Source organism: Acanthochromis polyacanthus, chromosome 8 (assembly GCF_021347895.1).
Source record: "Acanthochromis polyacanthus isolate Apoly-LR-REF ecotype Palm Island chromosome 8, KAUST_Apoly_ChrSc, whole genome shotgun sequence".
Lineage (NCBI taxonomy): Eukaryota > Metazoa > Chordata > Actinopteri > Pomacentridae > Acanthochromis > Acanthochromis polyacanthus.
Genome location: NC_067120.1, coordinates 17,835,583 through 17,859,080, shown reverse-complemented (window position 1 = coordinate 17,859,080; position 23,498 = coordinate 17,835,583). Strand labels below are relative to the sequence as shown.

Sequence of the window (23,498 nt, the reverse complement as noted above, 5' to 3'; positions counted from 1 at the left end):
TCACATTTGATGGGCCTATACAAAACGTGGAGTGAATAAATAAAAGCAGTTTACTACTGTCAGAACTAGCATTTTATGTCAAACATAGGTGAGCTAAGCCAGAAAAGATACTATATTGCAAAGCTTTTCAAAGTTTAGTTCAGTCCGCAGTCTTGTTTTTGATTCAATCAAGAAACGAGCCTGTTGCAGAGGACATAGCAGTCACAGCTCAAATGAGGCAATCTTGCATCAAACAAACCCGATATAAGCCCCAACACACAGAGACATTAAGTAAAATAAATGCACAGCGAGAGGATTCATCTGAGCCGAGTCATCGGCAGTTATCTTAACAGCGCTGCTTGGTAGCAAAAATATGTAGACCACATTACAGCCACATGCTTAGAGCACATTAAGACCTAATCTCTGTGGGTTAAAGGGAACCGGAGAGGATGGAGATTGGCTGCAAAGGAGGTGGGAGGGAGCAGGCTGAGTGGGAGTACGTAAGAGGAGCCCTACAGGCTCCTCTTTAGTAGATGGTCCATTGTGGTTGACTGTACGGATCGATAGATCAGGTCAATAGATCATTAAGCAATCCCTATGCTCCTGAAATAACACAGGGATCAGAGTGGAGATAAGAGGCCGGATCAATGCTGGACGGACGAGAGGATGGAGCAGTGGACGGAGGTTGGAGCAGGGATGGACGGTGTAGAGCCTGTAAGGGTAATGAACTGCTTGTCACTTGCCTCGATGTACGAAAGTTAAAATGCCGCTTCACCCGCCAAAAAACAAAAAAGGGATATCACGTCATATCGAGCAATGAAGATGCTCTCTCTCCATCCCAGTAGAATTGAGCTGAACTGTTTGCAGTGACAAAAGTTTTCATGAGCCCAATTTGGGAAAGAATATTATCACGAGGGAGGAGAGTAATGAAATTAAACGCTGCCTTGTAAAAACAATCCTTGCTCTGGACAACATTTAAAGGCAATGATAAGATCCAGGCTGGTTTTGTAACAGACAATGAAAAGCTGCAGGAAATGTGATCATCACCCCGAGGAGTAGTTTCACTTTTAATAATGCATGTTTTTTTAATTTAATTTTTTAGTTGCAATTAAATTATTAACAGACAAGAGGAAACAGTTGGAGACTACTGAAATCACTCATTCTGAATGTCAATTAAGCTATATTTTACAGTAAAGAAAAAAGAGACTGACATATGTGATACGTAATCAATTCAGCAATATAATATGAGCTTCAAAAGCGTTTCTCAGAAAGTTCCTCTTTAATTTTTCCCATAACTGTGTGATTGAGGTTAATTGACTTCAGCATAGCTATATATATATATATATATATATATATATATATATATATATAGATATAGATATAGATATAGATATATATATATATAGATAGATATAGATATAGATATATATATATAGATATATATATATAAACTAAAAGATATACAATTATTTTTTCTTGGAATAGAACATAAGTTGTGGGAGTACAAACAGAGTTTGTTGAAAATGAAATGTTTTAATTATCAGGTAATCTAAAAAAATCAAATGAGAATAGTACAAAGTGAGGTATAAAAACTGTTCCTTGAAAGACATGCTGGTGGAGAATTTTTTTTTAATTTACAGAGGTAGTAGAAGTTGAAGTTGGTTGAAGTTAATTTTTCACCACTGTGATCACCATAACTGTGCTTGGATGGCAGCAGAAATCTGGTGGGTATTTAAAAAAACAACAACAAAAAACCAGAACTTCATCTGCATGGCTCGAAACCACAAAATTGAAATCAGAATTTTTTTCAGTAATGCAGCTCAAACAGCCCTTCAAAGCATTAGTTCTTGTGAGCATGGGTAGGCAGAACTGGGCGCGATTCTGTCAGGGTTTGCCCACCTCAGTGTCTCTGTAGGCTGGCTGCACCTGTATGAAACACGGTAGCCAGGATGATTTGGCAGAATAAAATGCATTGAGGTTTCAGGCAGGCAAATGGCAAACCACAGCTGGATACAAATCACATAAGCCTTCCCTGTTAAAGCTTGTGTTGAGTTTATTGCCTTTTTAAAATTCACTAATACAGATTATTCTGTCTGTTTAACTCATTAACACCAGTAGCTATCTGGCAAACCTGATTTAACGATGTACATTATTCCAAGCGCTTCTAGGCAAACGTACAGCTGTGTGGTTCTGGCTTTCAAAAATGCCTTCTATCAGATAAAGATGTAATTATACAAAACACAACACTGTGTTGACTAATGCCATGGTAAAGCACTTAATCGTATAGCGGCATCAGTATGCCCATACTAATGCCTTTCTATGCAGCAAATATCAGCGTAAACCCATTCTTATGACTGAGATCCAGGCATAATCTGAGGGGTTCGTTCTAAAGGTCAACACCTGGTGTTTATCAAATTCTCTCATAAAAAGGGGCTAAAAATTGATTCAGGATCATAGCAGCATCACATGTCCTTAGAACTGATTTGTAGTGTATATCAGCATGTCGGCTCTATTTGGAGGCAGAGAAGCTCCGTGGCTTTGCTCACACTTTCTCATTATCATCTATAAGCAGGACCTATATTAAAATATACAGAGCAGGGGGTAAAGCCTGGGGACCGATGTTTCCTGTCCCCTGCCTGATGCCACCCTGGGCTCTTCCTGTCTGGGTGTTGGGGCCGGGTCTGCCTGCTGGGAACCTGAGTAACTCTGCGCCGAAGAGGGGGAGGGAAAGAGAAGGAGTGGCGGAAAGCCATACACAGACGCTCCACCCTAAAGAGGAACAGCATGCCAGCCCCGGTGGACATCTGTTTTCACAGGTGTGCTCACCCAATGTGATTAAGATTGGCGCTACACCCACCGAGCAATGCTGCGCTGGTACGCCAACACCGTGGGTGCTGGGGCATGGGTGTGAGACGCGAGGAACAGTTGTGTTGTTTTGGGGCAGATGGAAATGATGATGAGAGTTTGAGTGGAAGTGGAAGGAGCAAGTGGAGGAGAAAACGGGAAGTACGGAGGAGACGAGTTATGCGAGAAAGTTCATGAGGCTTATTCGCTGCGAACAACTGTTTAGAGAAAGACAAGGAAAGAAGAATGGGATTATTCAGAGCCCATGCAGATTGTCCTTTGCTGTTTGATTCTTAAAGTGAAAGGCAGAGATCACATGGAAAGACTGGAGGAAGCCACACATACGAACAGAATTTTTAAAAATCCATGTGAATCAAAATGGGCAAAAATTTCTTTCGAGAAGACTGGATGGTCTGAAAGGAAAACTATTCACCCCCAGAAAAGCCTATAGGATATAGGTGGGCAGCAGCTTTGGCAGAACCAACACAGCTGGTACCCAATCCTACAACGGACCTGCTTCCATGGCAACCGGAGGAGGGATTGCTTTCCCTTACACCACCGGGCCACTTCATGCTTTAATGTAAAGCGACAACTTGCCGGAATTAATTTGTGTGTTGTCGAAAAAGTCCCCCCTCCCCCCCTCGAAAAGATTTAATTCAGAAAAATAGAAAAAAAAAGAAGCAATTTTCCTTATTTATGTTGGCTCACCCATCCACCCCCACACCACCACTGCCACACCATAATTCTCCAGCGGTTTTTGAGAACTTTCAGCCATTTCAAGTGATCTCACTCACTCCCGGAGTAGTACGAGGCAGCGACAAGAAAATCTTTAACGAACGAGAAAGCAATTCCATTTCACAGCAGCGAGGAACCGAGGAGGAGGGGCGGGAGAGTCAGTCACCAGCTTCTAAAGAGAAATGGAAGCCTTGGATAAAAGCTGCTCACCCCAAGATATCTCCAAAAAAAAAAAAAAAAAAAAAAAAAAAAAAAAGGAGCAGACAGACTTAACACCAAATCATCCTGCTGTATACGACTCAAAAGCTTACCTAGCACTGACAACTGACAGGAGGAGTGCTGCGCTGTATGTAGCTTATTAGCATTTGTGAATATCACTTTGCATGTGCCCCAAAAGTTCTTAAACCTCTATCTGTACCGAACAGCGCAACAGCCTCTTTTATAGCAGCAGTGATCTGACAAACACGGAATAAATAAACACTAAATGCACATTTGTACATGCTTAGAGTGGGCAATCAAAGGCTTAAGCTTTATTTTTGTCACAAGTCTTTGCAATGCCGCCATATAAACCCAGTTGGTAATGCATACTTATGGGAAATATCAGTGTAACAGTAGGACTGATGCATACACATCAGTCAGTATTCATAGTTAATGTTGCTTGCTGTGATATCAAGCTGCTGGAAACAAACATATTCCATTAGTCGGTCTGGGATATATGACAAGCCCTGATCACACAGCCAATCCCTAGTCCTGATTCCATTATCCATTCAATCGTGCGCCCCCTGCTTCCTTTCCTCCCCTCCCATCAATGAAGCAATGGCAGGCATCACTGCCACAACTCTGCCCAGCTCCAATCTGCTCTCGCTTTCCCCATCTCCCTGTGAGCATATCTCAGCGAGGGGTATGACTTCTCTCAAAAGCTAGATGTGAGAAATGTATATATTTGTAAGTGCTAATACTAAGCGGCACAGAATGTTGGGCCAGCACCAGACAGATGGTTCTGAGAGAGGCAGAAGATCAGAGAGATGCTCCCTCCCACCCTCTCTGTCCCAGTTCCTCTATTTCTCAGAGAGAAGGCACTATCACAGCGCTGCATGGCACCGAGCTTCAGTGTACAAAAGCGGCCTTAATTCCCCCGATGGTGGAATCAGCTCACTCTAACAAGGGTATCAAAGTACTTCATCAATGAGAGGATATTTAAAACTCTAATTCTCAAAAGCACTCCAAACTATGGGATGAATGCCATAGGGAGAGTTCTAGGGGTTTAGAAGGACAAATAGAGGCACATAATGGAAAAACGGGCAGATAAAAAAAACGTGGAACAACAAAGATGCATAGAAATAGTTTTGAAGAATGCAAGCCTTTCTCAGATTTGTGGAAGGGTTACTAATGACATGGAAATTCTCAAATGTATCTGGTTTAAAGGCACAATTAGCCTTGCCCAGTGTGTCCTTCATAAAGCACTGCCAAGGCAGATTAATTGATATAATCAAAGGCCAAGTGAGCTTAATTTATGAAGCCAGAATTCTCAGGAGCGAAAGTTATGAAGTGTGAACAAAAGGATTGACCGACTCACTGTACTTGCACTGTGTGTGTACATGTAGGAGGGATTGTTTCATTTTCACAGGGGGAGGGATTTCATGTCTTTATTTGGCATACATCTGGTAGACACTTGGCTCACTATGACACCTCAGAGGAGGCCAGGGTCAAATAGAGTGCAGAGCTTAACAGCTCTCACACAGCATGGGAGGCAGGACTACTCAGCAACTACAACACAGACATACAAAAAAAAAATGGATTCATTTTCACGCTCACAGATGGACAAAAAGCCACACAGACAGATAAAATTTAAAGTCCAGACAAACATGAAAATCCTCCCTTTTTGACTCAAAGAGACAGGCAGTTTGTGTGGGCTACATTAGCCATGCTTTCTAAAGTCTACATTAAATGGCTCAGACACATGTACAATAACAGATAGCCAAGCCCACTGCTTCCGTCTTTCACTATCTCTTTCTATCTAAAACTCACAAATGGAATTTGCTACATTTCACCCACAGCGCAAAGAACTCAATCAGGAGCGAAGGCGCCATGGCAGGACTGCTTCCACGCAGAAAATATGTTTCTTGGCCGGGTGGGAAGAGAGGAAGGTTGTGCAGAAGCTGCAGATCGATTGGGATTCTCATTGTTCAGATGGGATATAAAACTCTCTTTGTCTGCTCGTGCTCTTCTGACCTTTATCGGGCCACTGAAGAAGGCAAACGCCACCAGGCCGACAGGGAAATGGAGTATCTGTTTTGTTCTTAACACACTGCACACAGATTGCCGAGCTGGCATGGTACGACGGACACAGACTGTCTGCCGACCTGGGCGCTCTCCGCCCTGCCCGACCTTGGTACAACTGCGCCAATGTGCCAGTGAGCGCTCCATAACACCCTGTCCTCGCCTCTTTTAAAAAAAAAAAAAAACTTCTCACTGAGACGAGAGAACCGGGCTCGAGACACAGAGTTCATTAACAGATAAACAGCGGAAGGTGGGAAAGAAGAGAGAAAGAGATGGGAATAAACGAGGAAATGACAACGGACGGAAGATATGGAGAGAGGCTGGCAGTCGTCCATGAAAAGACAGCTGGCAACGACATCCTTCACAAACCTGGCGACGCAAACGGCATGATGGAAGCAACCTCCAGAGACGTGGAGAACGAGAGAGAGGGAGAGAGAAAGGAGGAGAGAGATGACGGGGTTTTTGGAGGAGGGGGGTTTGTGGCAGTAGATAACGCAGCTTTCGTCTCCAGACTCCCGTGCTAATTAACACAGTTCCACATACAAGGCCCCCTGCCTGCCTTGCCGCCTGGCTCCGGTCTTGAGCGCCGACACAGAGGGACAGAGAGTGAGGGGATGCGAGTGTGAGGGGAAGAGCTGGGGGAGTATGAGGGATGAAAAGGGATGAAAGGTGTGGCAAGGTCTGGTGGCCTTGTCTGAAGGTGAGTCGGCTCCCCCACCAGTCTGCAGCCTGGTTCCTCTGGCGGAAAAGTGTGTGTGTGTGTTGGGGGGGGGGGGTTAAGACGAATGAGCTGGAGTGCGGGGATGCTGATCAACACCGGCCGGCCATCTCACTCTGACGCTCACCACATCCAGAGGGAGCAAGTGAGAAGGAGAGACAGAGAGGAGTGAGGAGGCCAATGAGCCGGCACCGGTCCAGTCACAACACCACAGACACAAATCCTGGTTCTGTACCATTAGCTCCAGACTGTCATAAATCAGACAAAGCCAGCCAGCAGGACGAGAGAGAAGGCCAAACAGAGAAGTCAAGAAGCCACAGCCACACAGCACTGATCAGACAGCAAGGAGGGGAACAAACAGCAACCTTTGGACAGAGGAGGCATTTATAACACCATAAGACAGGCTTCACACACATAATGGAAGAGCTGGACAAAGCAAGGCTTTGTATTGAACCTCAATGCTTTTTCACTTCTGACTGAAATGTGTCTGTAGCCCTGTTTACAGAAATATTTATATAGTGAAAGTCACTGCCACGGAATGCTTGGTCAAGATTGTCAGACTCAACAGGGAAACTTAGCTATTTAATTTTATTTTTTATGTCTTAAATAGATGATTGACAGAACACAAGTGACAGAATATTAGGGTAAAAAGGGACAGACATGCAACAGAGATCCCTACTTGGAACCAAATCAGGGACTTTGCAGTTCATGGTCAGTGTCTTAAACCACTTGACTAACCTGAATCTTTCATCCTTTTTAGGCCGCTTGTCTTAATGCTACATGAAATACTGAGAAGTTTTTAATATCTTGGCAAATGAAAAGGGAGTTTTGCATAACAGGTTTAATACTTAAGTACTGTATTGGCACAGGTTTCAATGCATCAACTTCAAGATGTCTTTCACAAGTTACTCAACACAAACAGATTGAAGCCGAGAATCTCTGCCTTTCCCATCAAAGCTTGCATTAACATATATGATCCAGATTGTACGGATGTTAGAAGACTGGATATTTAGTCATTAGGATTTTGTCACAGCAAATTGTGGTGCTCATTTAGAACATGTGGGTTAGTGTTTCCATTCAGTAATGCCATTACTGGAGCAAAAGCTTCATTAGCATTTCTGCATGTAATAACCTCGACGAGGGATTTCCTAACCCAGATTTCAACCACACCCAGGCCAGGCATGCTGCCTTGGCATGCGCCCTACTGGCAGATAAACAACACATCTGTCTCCCTGCTCAGAAAGTCGTACATATATATTGTATGAACCACTGGAGAAAAATGGATGTTGTGTTGTCGGTTTGTGTGGGAGAGTAGTGTTTATTTTAGTGTCTGGGCAAAAAGATTTGATTCCGTGTAACACTATGAGTAGTAAGCTCCAGACTGGCAAAAACTGGCAGCAGAGCAACTCGCCGTCTTGCAGCAAGTTCTGGTGAGTTTGTGCCAACCCTACCTCACACAGCAGTGCACCATGGGGGGCTGAATACTTGTACACTTGAATCCAATTAATTTCATCTCCACACGCCACACATTTTGATATGCTAGAAGCGTAAGGAGAGGCAGTGGAGGTCTGAAAAGCAGGAAGGAGGTGTGCGTTGAAGCAAGTGGGAATAACCAAGAAAGAAGAAGTGGAAGGATGGGCCAAGGTTGGGGAATCTTAGAATTCCCCGTATCTTTCATTGAGGTTCTGCACAGGGAGAAGAAAATGCAATTACACGTGCCCTCTCAGCCTTTTCAGGCAAGTATGGTGTGTTGAAGTGAGGGGGGTAGTGGTGGGGTTTGTGCCCTGTGGCAACCAGCACTCCCATTCTCTATGCTAATAGATGCTTGTTCTGCATTCTAACAGGCAGTTGGTGGCACAGCTCTGAGTGGGGAGCAACGCAGGGTGAGTGCAGAGCGGGTCTGTGAGGAGGAGGGGCGGGTCTGCCGCCTCATGTCTCCGGAGATAGTGGGAATAATGAAAAACTCTGCTGGGACTTCAAAGCAAACGGCTGGTCATTTCCTGTGGTGATGGCTGATACGGGCCTACATGTTCAGGCAACAAGCACGCACACACTTAGTCACACATTCCTGCAAGCAAAAGCCAGGCCAATGAACACCACTTACTTTGATGGTATAGCGGAGCCAAGAAGAAGGAGAAACAAGTCTTTGGATGCAGAATAAATTTGAAAAGCTTTTGTGTGATGCTGGCGGAACCATCTAAGTGCTTTAGCCACTGGCCTGGGGTCAACACTTACGCAATGTGGGTGAAATGCCAGATACCAGCTGGTGATGTTAACCATTTTACAACACTTACTGTGTTTTCAGACTTGAAACTGGCAACACGTGGCTATGAAATGAACAAACAGTTGACATAGGACAACCAGGCATGTAAATACATTCTCAGTTTTCATTAGTCTAAGTACCAAGCAATGTACCTTTTCTACAGTAGACATATTTACATGTTGTAGCATGAAAAGCACAGGTATAATTAATTACATTATTACATGTCATTTAGGTGCTCCAGCTAGGTGCTGGCTCGGCTTGGCATGGTTTACTATAGCCTGCAACAACGTTGTTAAACAGCTTGTGATTTATAGTGTACTAAAACAAAGAAGTTATATCTATCCAGCATAACTATCGTAACACTTGTCACTGACTGGTTAGTCAAGATTTTCCAGTCTGAACCAGGGAATTTAGTTATTTTTAAGTATTTTTTATCTCTTAATTAGATGATTGACACTACAGAGTTCACAAAAAATGAAGGTTAAAAAAACAGCTGCTGAACAGCTTGGGATTTATGGTGTAAAAAATATGTTACATCACTCCAGCAGGCCTGTGTCTACACTGGTTTGTGAGAGTACTTTAGGCTGTGTACATTTTGTGACATTCCTCTAGGGTTTCAGGTAACCAACATCCACCTGCAAATAAAAACAAGAAGGGTCCGATGTGTCTCAAAATGCAACTGGTTGGTGTGTGCCTTCCTAATCTCAGGGTCGATATCGACCAACATGGACAGGCATGTACAAGCAATGCACCTGTGTGAAGCAGGAGAAGGCTGCTAGGCCTGCATGCTATGCAGTCGTAAACAAGTCTACAGTATCATTTTCTAGTCCATCTCATTTCTTATCATACCATCTTGTTCTGTTATGAAAGCCAGTCTACCCTGCAGGCTTTTTGTGATTGTATGTATTTGTGCAAGCATGTATCCCGGAGTACATTTATGCATGTCTTTGTGTCGCATATACAAGTAGAATCAGCAAGAGCCCACAATGTGAGACTGAGTGAAAGAACACACATCTGGTTCCATTCAAGATGCCTGGAATTCTTCGTCTGCTTGGTTCACATTACTTCCTGAGCCCCCATACTGGCTGCGCAGTACAACAGATAAACTCTGCCACTCAACACAATGCCTCGCCTATTCAGCAAGCAACTGGGAAGGTGTAGCTTGGCAAGAGACAGAGGTGAAGCCGGGTTTACAGGAGAGTTCTCAGTGTGGACGAGTCTCAAGCAGGAGGTGCCTGAGAAGCTGGGTATGCTAAATTATGGCCTCTCCCCCGCTTTAAACCCTCCTTCACAGTAAGTCGAGCAACAGCGGGTCCTAGGGGAAGAGCATGTGAAAGGTTCTGCCAGACAGAACAGTACCTTAATATAATTCTAACCCCTTCCATTGATGTCCACTGGGGAAAGCCCCACCACAGGTCAGCTCTGTAGAGAACCAAACCAGACAGACAGAGGTACAAGGTCAGAAGACCAAGAACCTTGAGGGCAGTGGTGATTAAGGTTTTACTGCAGCAGAAGCAGGCCTAAATCACGAGAGAAAACTGGACAACATATAGGTTTTCTACCGGCTGAAGTAAACCAAGTTCATTGCCATCTTGTTGCAACAGCCCAAGAAACAACATCGTTTTGATTCCAAAACGAAACATGTACACACCTTGGGACCAGTTCGATCAGCACAATGATCTACCTATAATTCCTGAACGTCACCTTTACATTTCAGAACGCCCCCCCCATCCAATTTCCTCCACCTTATTCTCTTATCTCCCAGGTTTGACAGAGTGATGTCTTCAGCCAATATCACCTTGTCTACTGCGGTTCCCCAGGAGATGGAGTGTCAGTGATGTAGACGATTCAATCAGAGAGAAGTGAAAGAGCAGATCACAGACAATACGCCGCGGCCCCATTACCCCCAGTCCTCTGTTACCGCTAGCGACGCTTAGCTCGAGCCCCACCTAATGGGCCATAATATCATTTTACGCCATGTTCCAGCTCTTTATACTAGCTCTAAACATAACTCTGTCGCCAAGGCACAATAAAAACAGATATATTTCTTTATTACTCCTCACGAAGCATATCACCAGATCTGAGCACCCCTACAAAGGAAACTAATATCTACAGGAACCTGCTCTTTTCCTTGGCTCATTTAGACCAGACGCACAGTTGTTATTACATTGAGCTGCACTCTGCCGGCCTCACCTCCCCATGCCGTTCACTCAGAGTGTAATGGATGTTATATTATAATAAAATGAATACAATATCTGCACCATAAATAGCCTACTTAAAAAGCCATTTTCTCTGTCTTGCAATATGTTTGAATGTCCATCACACCTCAAGCAATGAGGTGCCACATGCTTAATTCAGAGCCAATGCAATTTGTGTGTTGTGTGTAACTGTATAGATGAAAACAGCAACTCATCTCCCCTTTGCTCTCCCTCGCTGCTCCCTTCCACTCACCCAATAATCACACTCGACACCTTCTTGCATAGAGTCATGGAAGTCTCCGGCAGGTTCATTACTTTGCATGATAGCAAGAAAAGGAAATGTCACCTGGGTGCTGTGGTTTTGAGGCTATTCACTTGCTTCGTCTCATGGGGTAAATGCTGTGCTTGTAAGTCTTGAGCCAGATGAACAGGATTTCACTTCGGCGAGGGCAAGTTATTACCTGCAACTAGGAATCATCCCCTACACAGGGTATACTGTGCCATTGTCCTCTACCCCTATATATCATCGGGTCTGACCAGCCCATTTACACGATGATGATCTGACAAGAGATGAGCGAACACTTGGGCATGAACATGTGCGCGAGAGTGTGTGTGTGTGTGTGTTTTTGTACGTGTGGCAAGGTGGGAGCAAGAGGGGAGTTGGGGAATCCAATCTCTCACACAGAGGAGCAGAGACAGGCGGGCAGATACGCTCCAAGCCCAGAATAACCCTGGCGGTATCCATGAATGAAATGACAGGATTACAGGGGTATTAGAAAACCTGCTGAGATAGTTGATAATGCTGTTTATGGTAGGGCGTCACACTGCTTGCAGGGAAAAAGTCAAACTGTTTGACTAATGAAAATTTGGACGAGCTCTTCACATATTCACTGAGCAGAAAATTCAAGGACAGGGATCTCCCTTTCCCCTTTACAGTCATGAGTTGATGTTTGCCACTTGACAAGCATTAACACATATTTGAAGATTGATGCCTCCTGCATTGTTGCCGCTGAACCTCTTGAAATGGGGAGAGTAAACATAAGCCCCACCATTCTGGTTAAGAATGGGATTATTGTTGTGTCAACAAACCCCATAGATAATAGTAATTACTGCCCTAGCTGCAGCGCCATCAGACTGAGGCAACTTCGCTAGCTGACAGCTTGGTCCTAATTACCAAGAACCACCAATTACGGGCTCCATTTCATTATTTATATTGCACCGCACACCCAAATAAAAGAGACTTCAGTGACTCTGAGCAGTCACATCTCTGGCAGCTGCAGAGGAGCATCCAGAGGACCTGCTGAATCATTCTCTCAATGTATTTTTTTCCAAGCACATACTAGTAAGCATGCAAACACAACACTGCCAATGCAAAGAAAACCGAGTGGAAATAGGAAACTGAAGCCAATATGGTGCTTTCTTTTTGTCAGCAACAGGAAGTAATTTAGCAGCAAAGGAAGCGCATTATTATCTCTTCTCTTCCCCGACTCGCCCCTGCTCGTTTATCTGCCAACAGGGCAGCAGGATCAATTCGAAAACATCAGCCCTGGAGCCGTTTAACTACTCAAACAGTTTGTATGTTGGATCCACATTCATATTTCATTCATTCCGCTAAGAGATCGGTGCAAAGTTAGCCGATTCGTTTGCCGCTGTGTAAAAGATGCTGTAAAAAATACTGATAAAAAAATATACATAAAAACAAAATTCTTTATCCAGTGACTGTATCCAACCATCCGCGCGCACACACTGACTTTCACAGATGTTTCCCATCACCCTCTGCTGCCAAACAGCGTCCAGTGATGAGTGAGAGGAGGGGAGCAACGGCTCAGGGCGGGGGTGTGAAATTCTGCTATTCCTGCTCCAGTGCATTCTACAGAAACTTGGCAGATCATTGTGGAGATTTGTATGTCTGTGGATTTGACATGAAACAGTTTGAGAGTCTCGTCTGGAATCTGTCTCTCAACGTGCCTTGCCTTAAAGTGGGCTTCGCTGTTCAGCTTATGTTCCCATAAAGCCTGACGGCCACATTTCTCAGCCCCCAAGGGTGCAGATGGGACGATTAACTCAGCAGACAGGTCTCATACCATCATGCGAGAGATAACCATTACAGAACCTTGTTGCTTCAAAAAAAAAAAAAAAAACCTAACAAAACACATGCCTCTGAATAAAAGCCCATAATCCCCAAAATAGGCGAACCAAACATAAAGCATCTGCATCATCTATACAGATTTGAACACCTTGTTGAATAACAAATGATGATTCAGTGCAAATTCAATGATTCACAAAATGAGCTCAAACAGAGGCTCATGCTCAGCAAGCTATAAAGCATGTAAAGCTATCATGCTCCAAAAGGACAAGCAGTCTTCAAAAAATAACAACAAATAAAGTATGTACAAAAGGAATCCTCCGTGGCGATCCAAAGCGCTTAGCATTTAGATGACAGCTGCACAGGGCAGGCCTTGTTTGCAGGGGCTGGAGTGGAGCGGTATATGTGGCCCGGAGGCCGGATCTGTTCCAACTGTGCCCTGGCAAGAAAACGTTCAGCCCAGTCAGCCTCGACAGCTTGGATATTCACAGGGGGCGATGGAAAACTGGAGGGCTGCAGAACCATGTAGGAGTTGGGGGAGCTTGCAATCGGAGGGGCAGGGGTGATGAGTCAAGAGCAAGGTGTTTTATATTATTTTGGTACCGCAAGGACGTGGCATTTGCCATGTTCGATGAGCAAAACCAATCCTGTGCTGGCAATGAGGGCCTCGTGTCTGTGTTGGCCTGTGGTGATTAAGTTTATCATCTGGCAGGTATTTCTGGAGGGAGTAGCAGCGTTTTTAACCATATTTACACATTCTGAAGGTGTCAGAATGAAATACCTCGCATTCGTGATGATGAATTTTTAAAGCCCAAAAATTGAATTGCACGTTTATCACCATGGAGAAAACTAAACAGGAGTGATTCTCTGAGGCTCACGAGAAGAAAACACACGGCGGGTCCATGAAAGTGTTTTAACACATGCATTTTTCCCACTCTGACCTTACCGTAGCAGTGGGCTTCAGATTACATGACACATTGTTATCTGACAAACTATTGTGACAATTTCAGAGTTTCAATAGATCACAGGCAGTAAAGTTAGGATCATCACTTTGATTTAGCGTGACAAATGAATTATTCACTCTCATCTCTGGGGATGCATACTTAAATTCTGAGTCATTTTGAATATCATAGAAAGGACTTTTGATGTTGCACAGCTTTCTCCTCGCTTGATTAACCTGAACCAACTTCAAAAGTGTCACAGTTTGGGTATCGCCATCAGCAATATTCTAAACAAACGTGGAGCTTTTTAGAAAAACAATATTTTCTAAGAGCGTCCTCTTTGAAATATTATGTGTCAAAGGTATTACTATCCATTAAATGGCCTTGTTTACTTGTTTTTGCTGAATACTTCAAAGAAACACAATTAAATTGGTAAACGAAAAGGAGTATCTCACACAAGAATGTGAGAGCAGAACTAGCTGACTGGTCGATTAACATTCAAAGTATTTAATAGTAATGTGGTAGATAAAAAAGGTCGGTGTTGCACAAGGGAAAAGAAAGTTATAGCCTCCACCCTCACTTCTGCAAAAAAGGACAACCAATGTTTGTTTCATTCGTTTGTTCCAGTGTATCCAAAGTCATTCAGACCCAAGTATCTCGTTGCATAGGGGTTGCACCAAGGCAAAGCCTCATGGTAGAAATGATTGACACCTCCTAATCCTCATGGATACCAAATAGCATGTCATTACAATGAAATTTACATCATCTTCTGGGATGTGAGACAGAGTTTGTGAATAACAAAGGAACAAAAACAGAGAAAATTCTAAAAATAAGTAGTGCGAATGTTTAATGTGCCGTATTTTGGCTCACAAGTGCAGTTTAAGTACTTTGAGCAAAGGCGTCTCTTCACACAAGATCTATTAATTCAGCAAGGCCAGAACAGCCACTTTAGCCTACATTTTAAATGAGCCATATTTTGTTTATCTTTAATACCAGTAGGCAGGCTGGCAAGCAGGCAGTACTGGACAAAATGTGAGAGAAAGTGGAGCACAAGAGTTATGACCTAAGCAAACAGCTGATTATGATGAAGATGAGTGAGAAAAGAAGTCGTCTGTCAAGCTAAGCACTCCACAGATAGACAAGTGTAGCACCGTAAGAAATCAGCAAGTCCTGAGACATTGTGGCAGCTCCGGGATTTAAAGCACATCACAGAAACAGTTTAAGAAGAAGTGATGAACAGAGAGAAACACAAATGCATAAATTGCAATTATATGTGGCTATTGCTCACCTTTTTCATTTATGTTATTGACTGAGTGAGTCACGGTGCTCTTCCACTTTTGAATGAAATGGGAACAGAGGAAGTTTTTACAATTGTCTATACAAAAGTATCATAGCAGCAGTTAATTGCTGGGAATATATATTTACTTACATCCCCTAATAAACAATCAAAAAAATCTACTGGTGTGCAAATAAAGTCTTGACAGAGTATAATTTATCCCAACTTGTAGGCAAAGACTTGACTTACAATTGGACCGTTGGTTTTTGACATACAGAACACAGTGTTGACCATTTACTAGCCAGCTATGTTCCACTTCTATTAGCACAATAACAAAACAGTGTTACTATTGGTGTACCGTGGCACTGCCTGCAAAGCTCCCAGGTGAGATGGTCAACTATCTGCTGGGTAGCAGAGCTACTGCCTCAATGCCTTCCCTCTGCTCTGCACACCCCATCTGCTCAGTCCTTTCCCTGGAGCTCACTACTGCTCCTTTACCTCTGCTTTTGCACTGACAGCCAAACAATGGGAGTCAGGACTGCTTTAACGAGTAAAAAGAGGAGGCTCAACTAATTAGAGTCACCCCCGTGCCATCGCCTGGGTCAACAGAGTGATGCAGCTTGGCCAGAGCTGGGACTGTTGGGCCCATCGTGAGAGAAATAAGGGCTGGAAGTTGTTTTTTTCTGGAGGCTGGCCAATGGAGGACCATGGTAATTGCCTAAATCCCACTGTGGCAAGTGAGGACAAAGAGTGTGAGGGCAGCGCAAGCCAAGGAAAGTGAGAAAATGCTGGGACTAAGTGTGGGAATGAAAGGCTAGCAACAACGAAAATACAGAGAGAGAGGAAGAGGAGACAGACAGAAGCTTAGAAAAATGAAGTACAAGAGATAAATGTTTGTAAGACCATTACAAAAACTCAGTGTGACGTGCAGGACTGGTGACCCGGAAAATAGCCAGAGCCTGATTAGTCTTCTTTGCACAAAAATAGCACAAGAACAGAGAAAACCGACCAAAGTGTGCAAATTGTAAGTGAAAATAAAATGACCTCGGGTGCTACTCACTAGGGAGAAGCCGGCAGAGGTGCAGCGAGCGTCTCGGCTGTTGGAGTAAAACAGGATAGGGTGCAGTGGTGGCTACACAGTGGGCGCTCACTGGACACTTCAATCACAGGCAGCCGGAGCCCCAGGCGAACTTGGCCAATTAGCCGCACACTGCCGCTGACCCCCAGCTTCATTAAGGGCCTGGGCTCTGGATAAGGGGAGAGAGGAAAGGAGGTGGAGAGGATTAGGGGGTGAGAGAGTAAACTGTCAGCACTGGCCAGGTTTCAGAAGGCACACACATTCAATTTCATGGCTACACATGCTAGAGGTGAAGCTCAAGGTTACAGATAAACACAACTCAACTGTGAAAGCATCCCATACCACACAAATACACACTGAGCAAATCATGCTCCCAAAGTCCTGGGGGTTTACACCGGCAGCACAGGTGGAGGTTGGGGGTTAGGGGCATAGAGGCCAGAGGGCGTTGGTCTCCCCTCTCTCCTACACTGCTGCAATGACAGCAACAGGTGCGGTGGCCAGCAGACATGCAATTACCAGGCTGAGAATCTGCTCTTTGTGACAGAGACAACATCAGATCAGAAGCAAGATCAGAGCTGGAGGGGGAGAGGAGAGGAGCGAAGTGGGAGGAGAAGTGAGAGACGAAGACGAAGAGAGGAGGATACAGACTAGTGAAAGTCCCTGGAGGGGAGAAAGAGAGAGAGGCACAGAGATTTCCAGTCGGCTCTTTTCATCGCAAATCCCTAACCAGCAGAGCGCAGAGCGAGAAAAAAAGAGAACAGATCAAAAACTAACACATACAGTAGATATGACACACCTGTTGTCGTGCAGAAGAAATACAAATTTACACACTTTGGTGGTCTGGAGAGACCAGACGAACACGTGTGCACAACACTGAGACAATGACGTAAACATCCCATTTCAGATCAGGCTGGGTGGGGCTGTTCGAGGTGCTTTGGGACAGGTTGCGCTCAATGAGCCCTGACAGCAAGACTGCTTGGTGTATGCGTGCATGTGTTTGTCTGCATTACAAGTGTGTACATCCACATGGGACCTCTGTTTGCATCAGCCTTGCAATGGAAACCTCAGCGGTGATCCAGGAGTGGGGGTTGCAGATTCATACACTCTCTCCTTCATTTTCTCTCTCTCCCTCTCCGATTACGGCCCTTCGATCAGGCTAAAGTAATGTTTGTGAGCTTTGCCGCCAGTGTAGCAATAACTGCTGTCAGAAAGCCTGCATGCTTGGGTAGAGAGGAGATACTGGCCCTTTATTTAAAACAAGCCAAGGATAAAAGATCAATGGCCCAATTCAAGCCATGAATTGGAGGGAAAAATTCACAAACATTGTGGGAGATTATGAGAGGGAGATATATGTGTGGATGGGGGGGGGAGCGGAGAGCGAGGGGGCATCTAGCTCATCTGGGTGCTAGTGGCTTATTGATCGGTGGAGACACACAGCTCCGAGCCATTCATCACAGGCCACTCTCAGGCCCTTAGATAACTTCTATGATAGTGCCCTGCTGCTGAGCAGCTGCAACTGGCCACATCCATTATCCTTCAAAGTAAGCCCCCTAGCCTGGGAACAAGCATGGAGGGGCTGCTGGGTGACAAGCTGGAGGGAGGGCTGAAATGGAAAAGACCAGGCCTGTGGTTAAAGCCTGTGGCTGAGAATAGTGTATACAAAGGCAGGAGCTGGGGTTGAAGGGCCACGGTTTTATGAAAAATGGTGCTGTGACAGCCACAACAGACATGAGAAACTGTGTGTTTGCACCAGTAGGAGGGGAAAAAATGTGACGGCACTATTGTTTCCATTTCTTGGCCAAACAGTATTAGCAAAGCTGTTTTATAGCAGATAGGACACAAACCATCCAAGTGACAAGCAGCTCTGAAAACTGCTGAGTGGCTCTGTATGTATGTGTGTGCGAGAAGAAGTCCCAGATTGGGCAGGTGAGGATCAGCCATAATGAGCCATGCAGGGAGGGAAGAGAGGGAGTGAGGGCAGAAAAATAGATAGGAGGCGGCCAAAGAGTGCAGAAGAAAGACAGAGTGAGAGTGATGGAGACGGGCTCAGAGCCAGAGACAAGGCCCCCAAAGAGCAATTACAGGAGCTCCAGAGAAGGTGTGGGCCCAGCCCCCAGGCATAGTTTCAAACAGCACAAAGCCCTGCCAGACATGTACTCACAAGGATATACACACACACCCTCACACACTCGCTAGCCTTAATCCAAGGAAAAATCCTGATCAGCACTAGACAGAGAGGGACAAAACAGGAGATAAGTTAAAAGTCACGATGAGAAGGGAGCAAACAGGAGGCGGGAGTATTTCTAAGCCAGGGTTTTCTCAATCCAAAACATCACCATGTTGAACTCTCCCACATGTTTTTACTGCAAAACTCTGTTCTGGTCGAAACCTGTTCCTTTAAGAGCCTGGCCTGAAACAAAAGCTAAAACTCCAGGGCCTAGGTCAGCGTGAGCAAAACTTTCAAGTCGATTGTGTTCCGTGTGGTGAGTGCTAAACAACGCTGAAAAGTCTGGACAGCCTCGCACCATGGTGCCTGTCACAAATACGAGTCTGAAATGGTTTCTGAAGGCAACCGTTTCTGCCCCCCCTCCGCAGCACCTCACCTCACCCACCTCCACCGCTTAAAGGAGAACGACATGCCGGGTAGGAACAAGCATGAATGATGGGAGAAAAAGAAAGAGAGAGATGTGCAAATAGATAAGGGGGAGGGGAAATTAAATTAAGAGAAAAGTTCTCGCGCAACGGTATGCACCATTGATTTCCTATTCTCTTGGAAACATTTAATGAGCTTAAATAGGAGCCTCGTTTGACACTGCCACAGTGACTCGGAGGAGCCTCCCAGTGAGAGGAAATCGTTCAGCGGCTGTGACGGCTACCGGAGGGGGTGGAAGATGGCAAGAAGACGGGGGGGGGAGGGAGTGAATGTTTTAATGCCAACGCAAGAGACGTGAGCAAGACAGATGTTGGATTATGCTCGGGAAATGGTCCATGGGTAGCTTTACTTGCCTAGTTCTCAATGAGGAGGAAAAAAATGAGGGATGAAGGAGATTACTGGGGGAGAGGCAGATGTTGGAAGAGGCTAAAGGTGGTCTACATTCGCCCGAGCCACCTAGTTATGTAGGTGCTTACCCACAACAGGCACTCATTATAACCCAACAATGTCCAATCTGATTGACAGTTACTGCTCTACTGCAGCGTTTCACCTCATTACTTCCTGGATGACCTCCCTGCGCGGCATTCAACAGATGCAATTGCTCGGCGGCCATCTTGTTTTTCTACCCTGCCTCCTCTCTTTTCTCCCTCCATCGGCAGGAGAACTATTGTCACTTCAGAGAGCAAAGTCCGGAGGCGCTTCACTGCTCTCTGCCACTGATGAGGGCCCCACTGGGAACCATCGCCGCTTTATGAAGCTGTCTGGCAGAGTGAATGCACTCAGCGTCCTGCCACCTTTAGCAGGCAATCATGATAATAAGAGTGTGGAGTCAGGCATGGCACTACACTGGCACCGCAGGAGGGCTTCCCCTCACCGACTGCTGGGTGTAGTAATGTGTGTGTGTGTGTGTGTGGTGTCCAAACTAAGAATGCTCAGTCTTACTGTAAATAATCAGGGTAGACATATCAGAAGTAAGCAAACACAAAAATGAAAATGCAAACTTACATATTTTTAAAAAACACATTTCAATTATAGCAATTCCGGCAACATGTCATGATGTAGATTTATATCAATCTGAGAGTTATGTGATGCGTTTAAAAAAAATGATAGACACCGTCAATTATATGGTCTACAGAGGCGTCCTTGTAAGGATTCCAATGGAAGAGACTTATCGCCAGACACTTCAGCAATAAATTATGTGAGCAAAAAATTGAGCGATGGAAAAAAATATCAATAGTTGAATTATCTGTTGCGGCTCAAGAATAGATTTAATGAGGTACAGTTCAGTTCCAGAGTTTATATTTGTGAAAATGCAAAAGGAAAAGAGAGATACACCATGTTTTACATACAATTAGAGGGGAATTGTATAGGTCTGTACTTCTGCTGGGTAATAAACTGACTTCAAGACTGACTCCCAGCATGGACATGTCCTTATCAGCATGTAAACATGTTAAATCATATGGCGCATCTGCAATTGCCGCTGCTAAGTGGTTAAGCAGAAATATTTCAGGTGCCTGTGTATGCTTTTAAGTCAAACATGTTTTCTGGTTTACAGCAGTTTGGCATTCCATCAGAGTCTGTTTCTTCTATTAGCAGGACAGAGAGGAGTTCTTCAGTTCGTGACCCCATTTTTTATCCCCCAGCATTGGCTCAACTGCTGCGAGAGCAGCTGGTTTGTACCACCTCTGAGTATCTATCCAGACAGATGCATAGTAAGCAGTGCTGTAGCCAGTGTGGGTGTTTTGCACAACTGGCAGCAGTGCTGAGGCCATGTTTCTGTGGGCTTTCATGTGTGACTCCGAGCAAAACTTGTGCTGAGGGAGATTTTTTTATGAAAATGAGTCTCGGGCTGAAACAATCATGTGATCCTCTGGTGATTAATTACGGCAAAAGAAAAACAACCTACACAAGTGTGCCCTGTTTCCTTCTGTGGAATTCCACATGCAGTAGGCGTGCACTCCCACACATACATTCCAAGTATAGGAAACTGAAAGTGACAGAAGCACACGGGAAGCAACTTGGAAAAGGCATGCTCTAATGCCTAAGGCTATGTTCAGACTGAGGGCAAAAGTGTCCCAAATCGGATTTTTTTTATTATTTTTTGGCTCATACGTGACTAAGGCCTGTTTTTCTTTTTTCTTTTTCAAACACAGGGAACACCACAAATCACGTGTAATGTGTTCATTTCAGTTTGTCCAAATATAGTCCTAAATGTGATACTGGTGTGACTTTTTGCAGTGTAATCTCAGTCTGAACAATCATAATGGACCTGATGCAACTTTCACATCCTTCTAGATCGATATTCTTCATAATTATGTACTGCCTGCAGTCAATTGGTGAATCGAGGAAATGGAGGACTTTGCAAAAACAGGTTTGACAGCATGCACTAACCTGTCCCTCCTGCCAGCCGTTACAACCCGGATCCTAAACTCTTTTGTCAGGAAGAGGGGTCACCTGAACTAAGTATTTTCCTGCAAGAGGCTGGAGTATCTGTTGCCATAATTAAATATTTGCCTCTAATCTTCATTCTCATGATCAACTGCTGAAGACTTTGCTGGTTTCGAGTGCACGTAGTCACATAAACGAAATCACAAATGCTGACTTTAGCGGTCTATGTGCACATGAGTGCATGCTACTGTGATATTTATTTTATTCTATCTTTCACAGTTTTTACATAAACTAGTCTTCATTTTCTCACGTAAATTTATTTTTTTCTATTGTATTGCATACTTCATCTCATAGATGCTTCAATTTTTCTAATCTCTCATCTTCAGCTATTTTAGTCAATCACTTAATTTTTCTATAAATCTATGCGCATTTTATCGATACAATTTTTGATGAATTTAACTTATTTGCTTAATATTTTTTAAAAATAATTTAATTCTAATTGGATCATTTATTTTATTCTTTATATTTTTTTACATTTGCCTGTAAAGCACTTTGAATAAACTGTCTATGATAAGGAGCTGTATAAATAAACTTGCTTACTTGATGGTCCTTTGTGGATGCAGATCAGTTCAGGACTGTGGCCAGTTCACATTAGAATCTGATATTGGGCACTTCTTTAAAAAAAATACAAACAGTCAACTGAGAAAAACGAATAAAAGAAAACTGATCCCAGCAATAAATCTTAACTGAGCACTAAGGCATGCAGTGTGAAGGCAGACTTTAGACTGCTTTCCAGTGTCCCCAGCTGTCATCTCCACCATCTTTGCTCAACATAGTGCCAGCAAGACACAATCTTTCACTGGAAACTGCCTGAGCTCTTCATCGGAATCCATAGGTCATCATCTATAGGACACTATGGACCATTCTCTAAATCATTTACACTGGCCTATATATAGCCTGTGGAGAAAAGGTCATTATTGAAACAGAAAGCTATATTTCATAATTGCACTACCACGCTTCTATCCCCTCAGTGAAATTGGCTCTCCAGAATATATTCTCTCTCACTCTTTTCCATCTCTCTTTATCTATCTCTCTTGTCTGTTAGAGAGGGCGATTTTGACAGGCTGACTGTCTCTTCTGATGCAATAACCACCCTCCATTTGTATCTGAGGAGGGTGCATTAACTAGACAGCGTAATCAGGCCGCACAGGAAAGGCACCAAGCCTCGCCAACAGACTGCTTTTTACCACTCTAAGCTATAACAGCTCGCCATTAGGCCACAATTAGCACAGCTCACTCGGGGAAAAATAACCCCCTGAAAAGACCTTTGGGCAGCAGAGCGGATGTGAGAAACAAGACTTTTGTTCAAGTCCATTGTTGCAATAAACACTCAGGAGACATAATCTCATTTGATCATACTTGATGGCGATGGCAAAGGCAAGAGTACTTTGAAGTAAAAGATTTTTTTTTTTTAAAAAAAACACCTTATAGCACCACGGGACAATGCCAGTATCCAACCTGATACTATTGACATGGTACAGTGAAAGATTTTCTGAGTGAGAACTCGGACGGAAAAGGCTTATCGCCAAACACTTCAGACAGTGCATAATTCATCTAAAAAGGCAGCAGGCAAAAGTAGGGGAAAAAAACATTTGAAAGTGCTGCCTTATCATAAGTGCATTCACTTTCCAAAACAGGGAGGTGAGTTTTGTTGAAGTGCCCCTGTGGTGAAGGAGCACTCCAGGTGAATGCGTTCATCCAGCGGAGGATGCAGTCACACACGTCTGCAAAAGCTAACTTCAGCACACACAAACCCATTCTCTCCCTTGGGGCTTTGGAACAATAAAAAGAAATGCGTGTCCCTGTGGTCATTTGTGGCATGCTGGCAGTGGGCAGACACAGATAAGAGTTTGGATCGGTGGAGGCTGATATGCTGTGATTATCTCCTGCTGCTGGAATTGACCGTCCATCAATCCAGACGACCAAGAGGACTGGGGCCGGCCGACTCAATTGTTGACGGAGACGAGATTTTTATGATTCAATGACCTCGCAAAAAATG

The 23,498-nt window shown here is 44.2% G+C and overlaps 1 protein-coding gene across 3 annotated transcripts in view; it reads right to left on the bottom strand.

The window, feature by feature from the left end:
- plxnb2b (plexin b2b) overlaps positions 1-23,498 on the bottom strand; it is a 122,020-nt gene that overhangs the window by 80,925 nt on the left and 17,597 nt on the right. Inside the window, exon 2 of one of the 3 annotated variants that reach the window (XM_051951951.1) lies at positions 16,365-16,567. The exons of 1 other annotated variant lie outside the window; for it this stretch is intronic. The gene's annotated coding sequence lies outside the window, so the exon portion shown is untranslated. The remainder of the gene's footprint in view (positions 1-16,364; positions 16,568-23,498) is intronic. One more of the 3 variants, XM_022215954.2, reaches the window with a different exon arrangement.